Below are 13,961 nucleotides of genomic sequence, written 5' to 3' on the forward strand. Positions count from 1 at the left end.
TTGTCTCCAAAATCAAATTCTAAATGTGCATAAATTGCACTGAAAGTTGATGCGTGTATCAGTGTTATTGTATTTCATTTGCTGTTTTGAACATAATCATTCATTTTGATTGTTTCCCTGATAAGAATTAAAATGAATGTTGGAATACAGTACATGGAAATGTTGGAACTGAGAAGGTTTTCTTTGTTTTTGATTACACAGTGTCTCACCTCAAAACCAGAAAAACAGAATCAAGTTTTTAACCGAAAATATACATGTGTACATGTATATAACTGACTACAGCGAGAAACTAGACAGACAGCATCTCTGTTGAGGTCGGTTAAAGAAAAATGAATGAATATAATTCCAAGTACGAAAACTCCCACCAAGAGATGTGGACCTCTTTAATAATATAGCATCATTTTGCCAAATCTTATAACTTGAATATAGTGAATATGTAGACATACCTGTAACTTAATCCACACTAAAAGTTTCACCATAAACATTGAGGCTTGAGGGGATATATATATATATATATATATATATATATATATATATATATTAATGATATATTTATGATACGCTTATCTTCCATACTGTGACGCTGAAGGAACTCTGCCAATCAGTTAGAATAGCCAATGACACAGTTTTTATCAGGACCTGTGAATATTTACTGGTTCTGGCAGACAGGCCTATCCATAGCGATTATAAGTCCCTCTAGACACACATGTACAGGAAGCTGGGAAGCCCTTCTGGCACCGTGTTCTAACTATCAAAGCAGTTTATCTCAAATTAGATATGTACAAGTACCTGTGGCTGCATGGAACCCTGGCAGATCTGGTAAATCACTTACAGGGGTTATGAGTAAGATATCAAGGGAGAAGGTGAAGGCATCTATTTTTCCTTGATGTAATATTGGTGCTATATTAGAAACATCTTGAGACTCCTATCACCTCGTCTCACATTTTGTATGTAGTGGCCTGACGTTAGCTGATACAGCCCCGCCATTTGGAATTTGTGTTGAAGAACAGTCCGAAATTAGAATGTTTTCCTTCAGCGGTTCGGCTAATGAAAATTTGATGGTTACATGCACAGTGTATTTTACCATCAGTACTCTGATCATAAATAATGAATGATCTTATCTTTTACAGATTTTTACCAAAGGCAAATATTGAAATTTTATGATTCTGAGAACAGAAATGCCCAGAAATCTGTTTCAGAATTTTGTAAAAAAAAAAAAAATACATGTAAAAAATCACCTTTTATAGCTAATTTTTATGTCCTGCATGAAATAAAGAAATCATATACACAGTTTGCAGGGGAACATTTTTTTTTACCACAATATTATAGCTCTTCCTATTCAAAGTATTATAACAGTGTATATTTGGGTTTAGTGTAGTGTGTATCATGAGCAGGTCTGCTTGTCCACAATACTGTCTGAAGACTGGAAACTTGTATACAAGGCTCTGTTGTTGTCGTTTTTTTTCCCCACAGCTTTTGTTTTGTACATTATATAATTATTGAAAGGATTAGTACATGTATATTTATGTACTAGTGTTGGCAGTCAGGCTTTACTGTTTAATGCAGTGTTTATACCATGTATAAATATGTACAGACACAGGTAAATTGTAAGGCAAACAGGAAGTACTTGTACCTGACTTTGTGAGGTCCCAGCTGTCATCGGATCCTGTGATTAAAAAGCTGCATGTTCGGAGGTTGGTCGTGTGGGGTGAACCACGGGATGGTAGGGATGGTTGTCTAAGGAAGATGCTCAATGTCTGGTAAACCACAAGTACTAGTTTTAAAAGGATGAGCCTCATTGTCTGGTATACCACATACGGTGACGGTGGCTCGATCCTTGTGCAGCTGATAACTGATGTAATGTGCTCCTACAGCCTTTATACGTGCATGTATATATATCTTAAACACGGAGGGATTTTGTTGAAGTTAACGTTACAAATTTAAACAGGATTGTTGAAATGTAAAGCTGTACAAAATTTGGATTCAGCATAACTGTTCATCTATCATATAAATGTGTCAGGCTCATTGTGGATAATTTCGTGGGTATAGATTAAAAGGAACAAATGATGACTAGCCAGCCATGGAACAGCTGGTTAATTTGCACTATACCCAATGCTTGTATACCTGGTTGCGTACCACTCTGTGCATTTGTGTGGTCACAGAAAAGCCAGCAGGAGCTGGATTTGAACTCTCGACCTCACTATCAAATGCTTATTGTCTGAACTGAAGCAGTTTAGACGTCTGTGTTAAATTGCGGTTGAATAAGTTCAGGGCATATTTGCATGATGAGGAAATACATCCACATAGTACAAAGATTAAGAGCTATCAGTGAAGCAATTGTCACGAAACCAGTGGAAATACTGGCTCCAGCAGGACTTGAACTCACAACATAGGATGTCTAGCTCCAGTGCTGTATCAAATGAGCTATCAAGCCAGATGGGTAATGACTAACATCAGCTGCAATACACATACTGTATGTGCACATCACTTCAAAATAAATCTTTATGAAAGTTGTACATGTATATTGGAATACATTTGTTTGGTACAGTAACTGTTGAAGGAGAGTGGTTTGCTTTGATTTGATGTAACCATATATACATGTATGTAGCTCATAGTAGCTGACTACCAGTATGATGTTCAATCAAACCAATCAAACAAGTAAACCACTTACATTGCATTTCGGGAAGGTGACTGTGGAGAAAAGGTGAAAAAAAAATCATTTTGGAGGCATATTTTATATTTCTTAATAACCCCTTCATTATATGCATCTTTAGAATGTATGTCATTACACTGTTTTGGAATGCATAGACAGAATACATTTAATGGATGAATAACAAGTTGAATCTCTTAACAATATCAGTCTGTTTACACTCGCTTCCACAGCACACCAAGCTTCAAAAGTTCCTTACCGGTAATCTTTCTTGAGTATACATTTACTCTACTTGTTCATCGGCTATTTGTAAGTTATCAAGTTTTCCTGAAGGTTGACTCATCAATAAATAAATCCCTTATCTTGTTGTGGAAAACGGCTTGAGCTCTGTTAGCGAGGCATGATGTATAATTAATGGGATATCGCAGCCGTCTGTAGATAATTTCTCAACACTCATAGATCATACTTTCCACTAGAAACACATCAGCTGAAGACTACACACAAATGTGTTAGCGCAGACAATTCTTGACGAGGTACTGTCATACATTGACAATAATGGACTCGCAGACCTGTGACAGTTGGAATTGTCCAGCTGTCAGTGCTTAACTACTGAGGCATTCAGTGATGACAATATGTGTCTGTGGCAGTTTGCGCAATCTGACAAGTCATTGAAGACCTTGTCTTGCACCAATATTGTGAGCATTTCTGTACAACAATCACACAGAAAGGTTTCTCAGCAGTTTGCCAAAGATTGGTGGTTTATCCCAGCTGCTCCAGATTTTGATCACCATTCAATAATTGCAGTGTTATACATACACTGATGGATTGCACAACTAGAAATCGGACTTGTAGCAATTGAACTGGTTCTTACATGGCTGCATGCATTCAGTTAGCACCACAGTCATCATCATGATGGGCTATAAATATGCTCTCATATCCTGCTTAGAAGTATCAGTTTGAAGACATAATGTTGACACTTCTTGTAGGAGAATTAGCTGTTACATTTAAACATCTACATTGATTGATTGTACAGTCATATTAAAGACAGATCCATTGTAACTGTACACGGTTGTAGTCAAGGGCTAGACAGTGGACTGACCTCTTAAGCTATGATTGGTTTCCTGTTTACCATTGGCTTCTACATGCAATCAAGGTAAGTTGGATAGACGGCTAGAAACTGGTTTGATCTGTGTTCCTCCTGCAGTAGGCAACCTTACATAATATTATGAAGCACTACGTGTGTATGTACACCGTCAAGATGACATCAAAAGCTGTGACTACATCGAGAGCTGTGACTACATGTAATGTTAGCACTAAAAATGACCATGTGAAACCAAAATTGGCTGCTGTGTTCATTGGTTCATCAAATATGTAGTGGAGCAACAGTTGATTCTTGAAAAAGAATCACCTGTTGCGAGTTGTTTTTCAAGAATCGAGCGGTGTCAATTCAAGCAAATAATTCAAAAAGCGTTACATCACAATTAGCGTCAATGAATGCTGTTTGGTTTTAAAGCCTGTTGTTTGTGAGTACGAATCCATCTCTACCGTATACCAGTCAAAGGCACACTTACATGTAGGTGGTACAAGTTGTCACCCATCACCACTCAAACCACAAACTTGCAAGCGTCGATTCTTGAAAAATAATCAACCGTGCAGACAATAGCGTGACATCACAGCAAATGTTTGATAAAGGTGAATGACTCCTAACCTCAAAACACACAACATTTGAGTTCAATCCTCCTCTTGTGCTGGCAGTGTTGGATCCAGGAATTTTGCCCTTATTTGAATTTTTGGGACATGAGGTAGAACGGACCAAAATAGCCAAGGGTCTTGAAGCCACAGATTTTCTGCATGTTTTGAAATGCATTTTTAGCTGTTTGAAGCTATTTTTAAGTGTATTGTAAAATGTATATCAGTGACACCTAGCAAGGAAATATTTCATTTTTCAGAAAAAAATCCTTTTTTCAAATTCAGATTTTTTGCCCATTTGATTCCTTTGGACACACACAACAACCTTGTACAGAAAAGTTGTAGATTTCTCCTTGGTTTATGGGCCTTGTTGACAAGCAGATGTCAGCAAGATCAAGGGGTTATTTGCACAATCTTACAGTTGTTAAAGACCATCAGTTTGGCTTGTTAGCCTGTGTGTAACACTTAAGAAAGATTTTCTGTAATAGCCAAAGTCAATGTGGTTTGTAAATCCTGGGCACTCCTGTTTCTTCTTCCATTAAAACTGACTGCTATCATAAATGCGAGTGAAAATTTCTTAAGTATAACATTAAACAGCAGTGAAATAAGTAAATAAATTAAGGAGGTTTGTGACATACGTGTATATTGCCCGTCTGCTCCAGTTTAACCTGTCTGATGTTTTATATGTGAAATATTCTTGACTATGGTACGATTTATTTATTTTTTCTTTGCCATCAAGAATAATTTCAATTTAATGACGGTGGCTGGCACATAAAGGGTCTGTAAATGTTGATACAACTTTGATGGCCTTTAACAGTTTAGGAAATGTCGTGTGATATTTTCACTGATTAAATCCTAGCAAAGCACACCTCACGTTTGAGCCGGTTAAAGATATCTTTCAGTGACAATATGATCTAACGGATTGACGTGCAAAAGGAAGTGACATTTGTAATACTGATTTGACGTTTACATGTATGTTTGTTGATATAGACTTATGATGAGATGCTGTTTGATTTACAAAATACATGAACATACTGCAGTCTGCCTCCCAGTGTAGGTCAACAAGAATAGTACAAGTAATAGAATAGTACATAGTACCCATTCCTGAAAAGCCACCATGCACTCACATGTACCTCTTTTAACTTGGTTAAATATTTAGACATGTATCTTTTGAAATCTTGAATAGCACAGTGCTTGATAGTGCAGAAAGCTTTGCATAAACGTGTGTATATGTGCAGCATACTAATACTCTCTTCCTTTTTTTTTCTGAAAGTCCTCTTTAATTTTTTTTATGTATTTATATTTTTGTGACAGGCAAATGGGTGGGACAAGCCGTTTGATTGGCTGAGCTGTCTCCCTACTGTTCACCCTTCACTGACGCTGTGATTATATGAATGCTGTAAGCTCTGCTCAGTTGCTTGTGGACTGCAGAGTTGTACTGAGGGAATTCAGGCTTCTACAGTAGCACAGCTGATTTGTACACCAGTGCCTTATGCTCAAGCTGACAGCACTGGATACCATTAATCTACATGCATGTGAAACACATGTAAAGTCCTACTAAGGAACATTTCACTACCTGTTCACCACCTGAGGATTCAGTTTATTAATCACAGGTAAGTTTCTTATCTACATTTCTGCAATACATACAGGTGTATTAGTTGTTGCACAGTATGGACATTGAGCTTGAGCCATTAAAAAAAAAACAGGAATTGTTCTTTTTTTCCTATGCTTTTATCAATTCAGTTCCCTTGTTTTTAAGACGCAGATGGATACAATCAGGTGATTATTTTCAAAAGACTCAAGGCTAAGGTGTACTTTAATTATCAACAGTTACTGCAATGATGTAATTTAATGAATTTAATTGTCATTGTTAAGCTGTGCTCGACATTTTAATGTTTTGTTAATTATTCAAAATGCTGTGTTTTTTGAAGAGCTTTTATGTTACATTGTAAACATATATTTGGCAGTTATAAATAATAGATTTTTAGTACTACACTTGATATAAATTTATACATACCTTACTACATTTTTACATATAAAAGAACAACTTTCAGTGAAATTGATGTACATTTTGAATTTGATTTTGGGAACAAAACTACATTGGTTGAATTGGCCAATTTTGGGCCTTCAGAAGAAGTATAATTTTATCAGGCTACACATAATAATCCCTTCAGAATACACTCGGATTAACACCTTGCAAACATGCGAAAAGGTTGAAGAATTACAATAGTGAAAATTTCCACCTGACTTCATAGGTCTCATATTGGACTAACAGGAAACAATATTTGTGGTTTATTTGTTGGTAAATTTATATTGTATCTCAACTTTTAATTTTCTCAAAGGAAGTACTTACTGCAAGTGCAAATAAGAGTAACATGTAAGCCTTTAACCTTGTGGTGAAACAATGGTTGTTGAGAGAGAAAAAAAGTCAGTATCTCTTAAAACTTGTTAAAAAGCTGCGATCATATTGTATTTAATATACAGGTACATGTACGTAGGTATGTTTTATTATATCACTCTGTCGTTATTGGTCGAGTGCGTTCAGGAAGATGTACATGTAGGTGGTAAGTGAAATGAGTTGTCCATGAATTAGTTACCTGGCTACGCTAGAGGTTATCAGCTACTAGCTGAGTGGTCGTGGTTACTGGAACGTATGTATGGTACAGCAGGTTCCGCATGAATGTCAGGAAAGTGTCTGTAAACATTTTACCCCTGGGGGTCTGATTACAGCTTGTCTTAAAATTTCTGCTTATGTCTGTGAGTACAGTCCTGTAAACTGCACATATTAATGTTCACAGTTCGATTTCTACAGCTATACTTTGTATCTATGCCCTTAGGCTGACCTGCAAGAAGTTATTATATAAATGGTGGAATTGAATAGCTTGCTGTAATACCTCATTATTAGGGTCAGTTATTGTTATTGGCAAGCCATGTGTATAAAACTACTGCATGTTTTTTTTTGGTCTGGTCAGTCAGAAGTTACCCAATGAGAGGCTTGAAAGTATAACATGTACATGTTATAGTTTCAAGCAGAATATATGCATGCGGATATATATGGAACTAAGTAAACCATAATTTCCATACCCAGTATATTCTTTAATGTACATGTAGGTTTGTACTGATTTACAGGTAATAAGATGTGGATTAAAATTATGCACTCATATATGTATATTTAGATTTTTTTCTATTTATGTATTGCTGTAACTGACTGCACCTATTTTGTGGTGAGTCTACTTGCTGTGCTGCTTAGTGAATGAAATTAATGAGCTTTTGTGTTAATTTTATGTGTTTTTGAACTTCACCTCTCCCATTACCACCCATGAGCTTTACTTAATTGCTTGGGTGGGTCCTCCATGGCCAAGCGGGGGGATATGCTAGCACAGCACATTGACTCAGGTCAGCCTCTCGCAAGTGCAGTGGCTGTAAGTTCATGCCCAGTTCATGCTACATGTGGCTTCCTCTCAGGTAGTACATGGGAAGGTCTTCCAGCAACCTGTGGATAGTCATGGGTTTCCTCCCACTAAAATGCTGGCCACCATCAAATAAGGGAAAGATTCTTGATGAGGGCGTAAAGCATCAATCAAATAGATAAAGAAATAATTGCTTATCTGGTCAGTTGAAAAAAATTATTAATTGGGCTACAATAAATTGGCAAAGGAAAAAAAACGCTAAAATATCTCCTCTTGTTTTCAAAATTTTTAAAAATAGATTTAACTTCATTTTAATATTGGAATTCTAAGGTGGGCTCTATGGGCCATTACAGGTAGAGCTACATGTATACATACATGTGGTTTCTGTTGGAGAATGGCTTGAGTTTTTAAAGTCAACGCATGATCTCATCAGAACGTGTGACTCTTTAGTAGATGGTTCAAATGCAGGAAGAATAGCTTATGAATATCAATGTAATTGGGCAGTCTACGTGCGGTATCAGTGTTGTTTATATAGCCCATCTTCAAGGTGAAATATTTGAATATTTTAATTCAATATATTGAAGAACGATCAAAATAAAAAGGAAGGTATTTAGAGTACATTTTGCACTAATGTGTTTGATGACTTTATAAGTCTTTATATTAAGATCAGTGTGTCTTTCCTTATTTCCACCTGGGACTATTGTATACATAATGGTCCCAGTTTCCACCAGTGTCACATGTCCTGTAGTGGCATGTGTTTTGTATTGTAGTAACCGAAAATAATCATGACACTCTTCCACAGAAGTTACATGTACATGCATGTGCCCGAATGTATTACATAAACTATGGAGATTTATATATATTTATATCGACTTCAAACTGGTTAGATGTACATGTACAAGAGTGTATTGACTTCAGAATATGAGGTTCTAATTATGGACTTCAAATTATGAAGATGGTTTTGTTTGGTGATTGGTCCATACGTTTTTGGCCATCTGGAATCTTACTGATGCACGTGTAATGTTCTGGTAAGTACATGTATGACAAAAGGTTTTCTTGGATTTACCATACAATGGATTTTGACAGTCAAATGCAGATCTTAAAAAAAAAAGACATTGTCTTGCACAGCACTGTTGCAACCCTTTTTTTCTATTTTTATATCATTATGATCTTTTTGTTTTTGCATCAGAATTGTAGTATTAGCTTGTTAGATACTTGTATGTGCTACGTGTAGTTTTCATACAAACATGATCTCTTTCACTACGATGCTGTGCAGTGGTACTCCCTCCTGAGCCAGATCTGAAAAGCTGAAAAGAAATTTTTTTTTTTTTTTAAATTTATTCTTGTACAATAGTTATATTCTGATTCATGATGCGCTGAAATTTTGTTGACAGATGTTAAATATTGGAAAAAACTTGACCTTTGTAGCTGTGTTGTATAGTGGAGGTTTGCAGCACATGTGAATTCCGGTTTTGTTAGTATTTTCTGAGTTTTATGAAATTGTGATCTGGATGGTTTTGACAGACTTTGCTTTTGTGTGATTTTTCACAAGTAAACAGGTTTACCATGTTCACAGTGCAATGGGCCTCCGTGGGTCAGTCGGTTAGCGCACTAGCGCAGCGTAATGACGCAGAAGCCTCTCACCAATGCGGTCGCTGTAGGTTCAAGTCCAGCTTATGCTGGCTTCCTCTCCGGCCGTAAGTGGGAAGGTCCTTCAGCAACCTGCGAATGGTCGTGGGTTTCCCCCGGGCTGTGTCCGGTTTCCTCCCACCATAATGCACACAGGGCTAGAGTTGAACTATCTCTTTTGTGTTTGTCTGGCACACAGGGCTAGAGTTGAACTATCTCTTGGATTTGTCTGGCACACAGGGCTAGAGTTGAACTATCTCTTGGGTTTGTCTGGCACACAGGGCTAGAGTTCAACTAGCCTTTGGGTTTGGCTGTCACACAGGGTGAGGGTGCAGCTAGCCCTGGGGTTCGGCTGTCAAACAGAGTGAGGGTTCAGCTAGGTCTTGATGGCCAGCATTATGGTGGGAGGAAACGGGCCAGAATTATGGTGGTTGGAAGCTGGGCAGAGCCCGTGGGGAACCCACAACCAAATAACTTTTAGATGCAGTTTCACTAGATGTATTTCCTGGCAACCAAGAGAACAATAAGCAGATTATCTGCTAAAAATGTCTTCCAGGTGAACTTTATTAAGATGCCTATTTTTCCAAGTAATTCACTGTTTTCCTGGAAAACATCTTGCATTTGTTTCCAGGTGTAAAGTGTATTCCTGCCAGCACTTTCTTGCCTTAACCCTATGTCTCTATTTATTAATATATTTATTTGTTTTTATTCATCTTACTTTTTTCATTTGTGCGCCCTCTACTTTACAGAAATTATTAAGATCAGACCACATAGTGTGGGTTACCCCAACAAATGACAGCTACACTGTGAGTACCTCTGAGGTAGTGCCTCGGGGGTATAGATTGTCAAGGCTCCCCGTCACCCTTTTTCATGTCAGACACCAGCAAGACTTGGGAGAATTTTACACACCTGACTGGAGACCATTGTATGAGTGAAAAGACCATGTAGGTGTAACAAATGTTACACTCTGCGACAATCTGACTTTCCATAGACCTCAGTGACCTAGCTTATAAAGTCTGGACCATGTCTGTTAAATCTTTTATCCCAGATTACATGGGTACTGTACAAGTATGTTCTCAGTTGAGTAAACATTGGTGCGTACAACAGAGTACCTGTAGTGGTTTGTAGTGATAGTGCATTTCACCTAAAGTTAGCATTTTTCAAGTGACACATTATTCGTGATTCTGATGGATTTATAGGGTAACCAAAAAGTTTGTTCTGAAGTGTTGGTATCGAAAATATCATTTTAACGCCTTTATGTGCTTGTTAAAGTGCATTTTTGCATACACGTGCCAAACTTGTAGTACAATATTAAACAATGACTGATTACCCTTGTACAGTGTACAGTATTAAGGTACAAAGGAGGCATACTTACATTCAAGCATATGCGGGTATAAGTATTTAAAAACTGTGTTTGACATAAAATTTCCTCCATGGCAAAGTTACTCAGTACCCTAATTCCTCAACATCTTCACATGAAAGAGCAACTTTCTGTGCAATTTATGCACATTTTTAATTTGATTTTTTAGGTAAAACTACATTAGTCGGATTGGCCAGTTTCAGGGCTTCAGAAGAAGTACAATTTTATCGGTCGTCACAGAATAATGCCATCTGAATATGCTTGAATAAACACCTTGCAAACATGCAAAAAGGTTGAAGAATTACAGTATGCCAGATTCTGGGAGTTCTGAGTGAAAGGGTTTTGGATTGGCTTTTTTGGGAAGGCATAGGATGATGTCCCTACTGGTAATATCTGAGTATATATGGTACCAACTGCGATGTTTTGTGACCTCCTCTAAAAATGCACTCTTTCAGGAGGAAATTCCAGGGCAAATACAATAAGTTATTTAAGCTCTATGTTGTAGTGTTATATAAGCTATATTCTAGCGACATGTGTCGTATTATCAATCCATGCCTTGGACACTCCCATGCTTTCATTGCGATAGGAACCCTGACGTGTGGAGTCCGCTTGTTCAGTTTTCTGTTATTGAAGACTACTTGTCTTACTCCAGTATGGCTGGAAACTGTGTAGTGGTACCCTGGGCTCTCCTGCTTCCTCGACCAATAAACCTGATTAAAGTTGTGTGATTTGGACATTCTTGATTATGACATTACTCAACAATGAAATAGTAAATAGATAAAAACACATGAAGTATCAGTACTCATTGTGACTTTCAGGAGAAAGAGAATGTGCATTTATTGTTTCAGGTACGTAAGTAAGTTAAAATGCCTTTTCATTTACTTTCTTAAAAAAGCATATCCAGTAAACATGTATGCAGTTTCCCAGTGCATTATGTTTTCGTGTTCAAAACAGGTTACCTAAAGCTGCTGGCAGAAATAGAAGTTCCTGTGGGTAGGAATAGGTCATGTTAAATTCAAATACTGTGTAAATGCACGTTATTCAAATTTTGATTTATAAACAAGATCAAAAGATCAAAGCCTTTATTTATGATGAATTGATGTATAACTAGTTTGGGAGAAATCTTCGTCTGATGGTATTTGAAGTGTAAATTTAAATTGGAATTTTCCTCCAGGATGCCATCAAAGCGGTTTGACCTTGACATAGTGAAGAAAATGTTGCCAATGTGAAAACAATGTTACACCCAATGATTTATGCATGAACATCTCATGATTCGCCCTAGAGGAAGCTGTACACAAGCACGAGCAAATTTTCTCCCCTGTTAGAATTTTCTTTATATTATTAATATAACTTAATTAATAGGGTTTTTTTTTTTTGGTTTTTTTTTTTTTTTTTAATTTTTTTGTTTGCATCTCTTATCAAAAACAAGTTAAATTGTTTTCTTAAAAGCAGATTCTTTGTAGCAGATTGCTATTTACATGTAGCATTGAAGACAGCTTGTTTTCATGCATGTATGTATCTGCAGGAAACAGGTTAAACACTACATGCAAACATATGAAGGCAAGCTGAAGTTGCATAAAGACTACAGCTATTGGGTTAAATGCTTCAAGGCTCATGATTCTCTGACATTTTTATGCTGTGCACCATTCTCTTTTTTTTTTTTCTCCATCAAATTATATCGAGGACAAATTCTTGGTTTCCTTAACACCTACATCAAGAGAGAGAAACCTCAGGCCAGTAACAAATTGTTTTGGCGTGGTCGTTTTCCATTTTGGTAGCAGATTGCCTGGCAGAAATATCGTGGATGGAATAACATGACCTGGAATAAGAACAGGTGTTTATGTAATTTAATATATTATATGTACGTGTAGGAAGACGCCCAAGAGACTTGTTTTCAGATGCCTGTGAGACACTGGCCTCTTATGTGGAAATCGGGGTTAATAACTGTGCTCCCCTTGATTAATACTGCATGCCCTTCCCATCCCCCCCCCATTCCTAGCATCCATCAAGAGCAGACTGGTGTGCAGGCCAATACTTGCATATGCACCCACTGAGCTGACGTCAGAAATTTCGTAACATTATTTTCCAGTAGGTATCAGAGTTTGGCATGACCTGGGGGTAGAGTATTTGTGGAAAACCTGGGGAAAATATGGGAGAAGAAATTCTCTTCGGAAACTAATCAGGAAAAATGCTTCATTACATGTATATGGTTTGGGAGAAATTGGACATGAGATTAATATGAATGTGTTTTGTTAATGTGAAAATCTGTATATAACAGGTTAATTCGTATGCAAGGCATGTAGATTGTACAGTAAAAAATGTCTTTGTGTTGTTTTCCTGCACAAACCAAGATTCCGCTGGTGGACTGTAAGTACCTGAGGCCTATTCCCTTAGCATTCTTTTCGTGCAAATAGAGTTAATAGAAAAGGCAAGAAATGATATAACCTTAATTATTGTAGAAGAGAAATAGAAAAAGACTTGAACGGCCATTTTGCTCTAATGTGTTTAGTAATTTAGTACAAATGACATTTTAATTCTTGTAAGGCCATATGGTATACACTAGTCAGGGTATAGAAACCAGAAACATGATGTCACATCACTCCTACCCTCATGCTCATATGGATAAGAGCCAAAACACAGTTTGGGTGACATCCATGGAAACGGCTGCTTATAGAAACAACTTACGCCCAATTTATAACATGGTGGTGCTTCTGATATTCTCAATCTGCTTTGCATAACTTCTTGTGAACTTTTTTTTTTTTTCAGATGCCATGTTAAATGTTATTAAAAACAGTTGCCTAACATTTCCTGCAGGTCACATTGTGTAGTAAAACGTTTCTTCACTTTTTAGCGATGAACCGGCACTAGCCTTGAAACTGTTCTAATCACTGATTATGTCAGAGATTTTCAGGAATTAAAGAAATCTGAGATGTGCAATCTCAGGCTTATGCATTATATCTTAAGAGAGACAAAATGCAGTCAAACTACAACTGTTATAAGAGCAGCCATTGTAATTATCAGCTGTCCTTTCCAGTAGGCCCTCTGTCTGATTGCTCTGGAGTGTAATTAACCAGAACTCTCAAAACAAGAAACAGCTGGCTAGATGGAGCTGTTGTATTGAAGATTGAAAATCGGATCAATATGTCTGACATGTACTACATGTATGAGATCACATGTCATATGTCGCGATCGTCTAAATAGGTCTCTTCTATTACCGTAACCC

General features: G+C 37.1%; 1 protein-coding gene across 1 annotated transcript in view; it reads left to right on the forward strand.

Moving 5' to 3' along the window:
- Positions 1-13,961, forward strand: part of LOC135472872 (solute carrier family 4 member 11-like) — a 48,669-nt gene that overhangs the window by 4,794 nt on the left and 29,914 nt on the right. The window contains exon 2 of the mRNA XM_064752577.1: positions 5,654-5,952. The gene's annotated coding sequence lies outside the window, so the exon portion shown is untranslated. The remainder of the gene's footprint in view (positions 1-5,653; positions 5,953-13,961) is intronic.

The sequence above is a fragment of the Liolophura sinensis genome, chromosome 8 (assembly GCF_032854445.1).
Source record: "Liolophura sinensis isolate JHLJ2023 chromosome 8, CUHK_Ljap_v2, whole genome shotgun sequence".
Taxonomy (NCBI): Eukaryota; Metazoa; Mollusca; class Polyplacophora; order Chitonida; family Chitonidae; genus Liolophura; species Liolophura sinensis.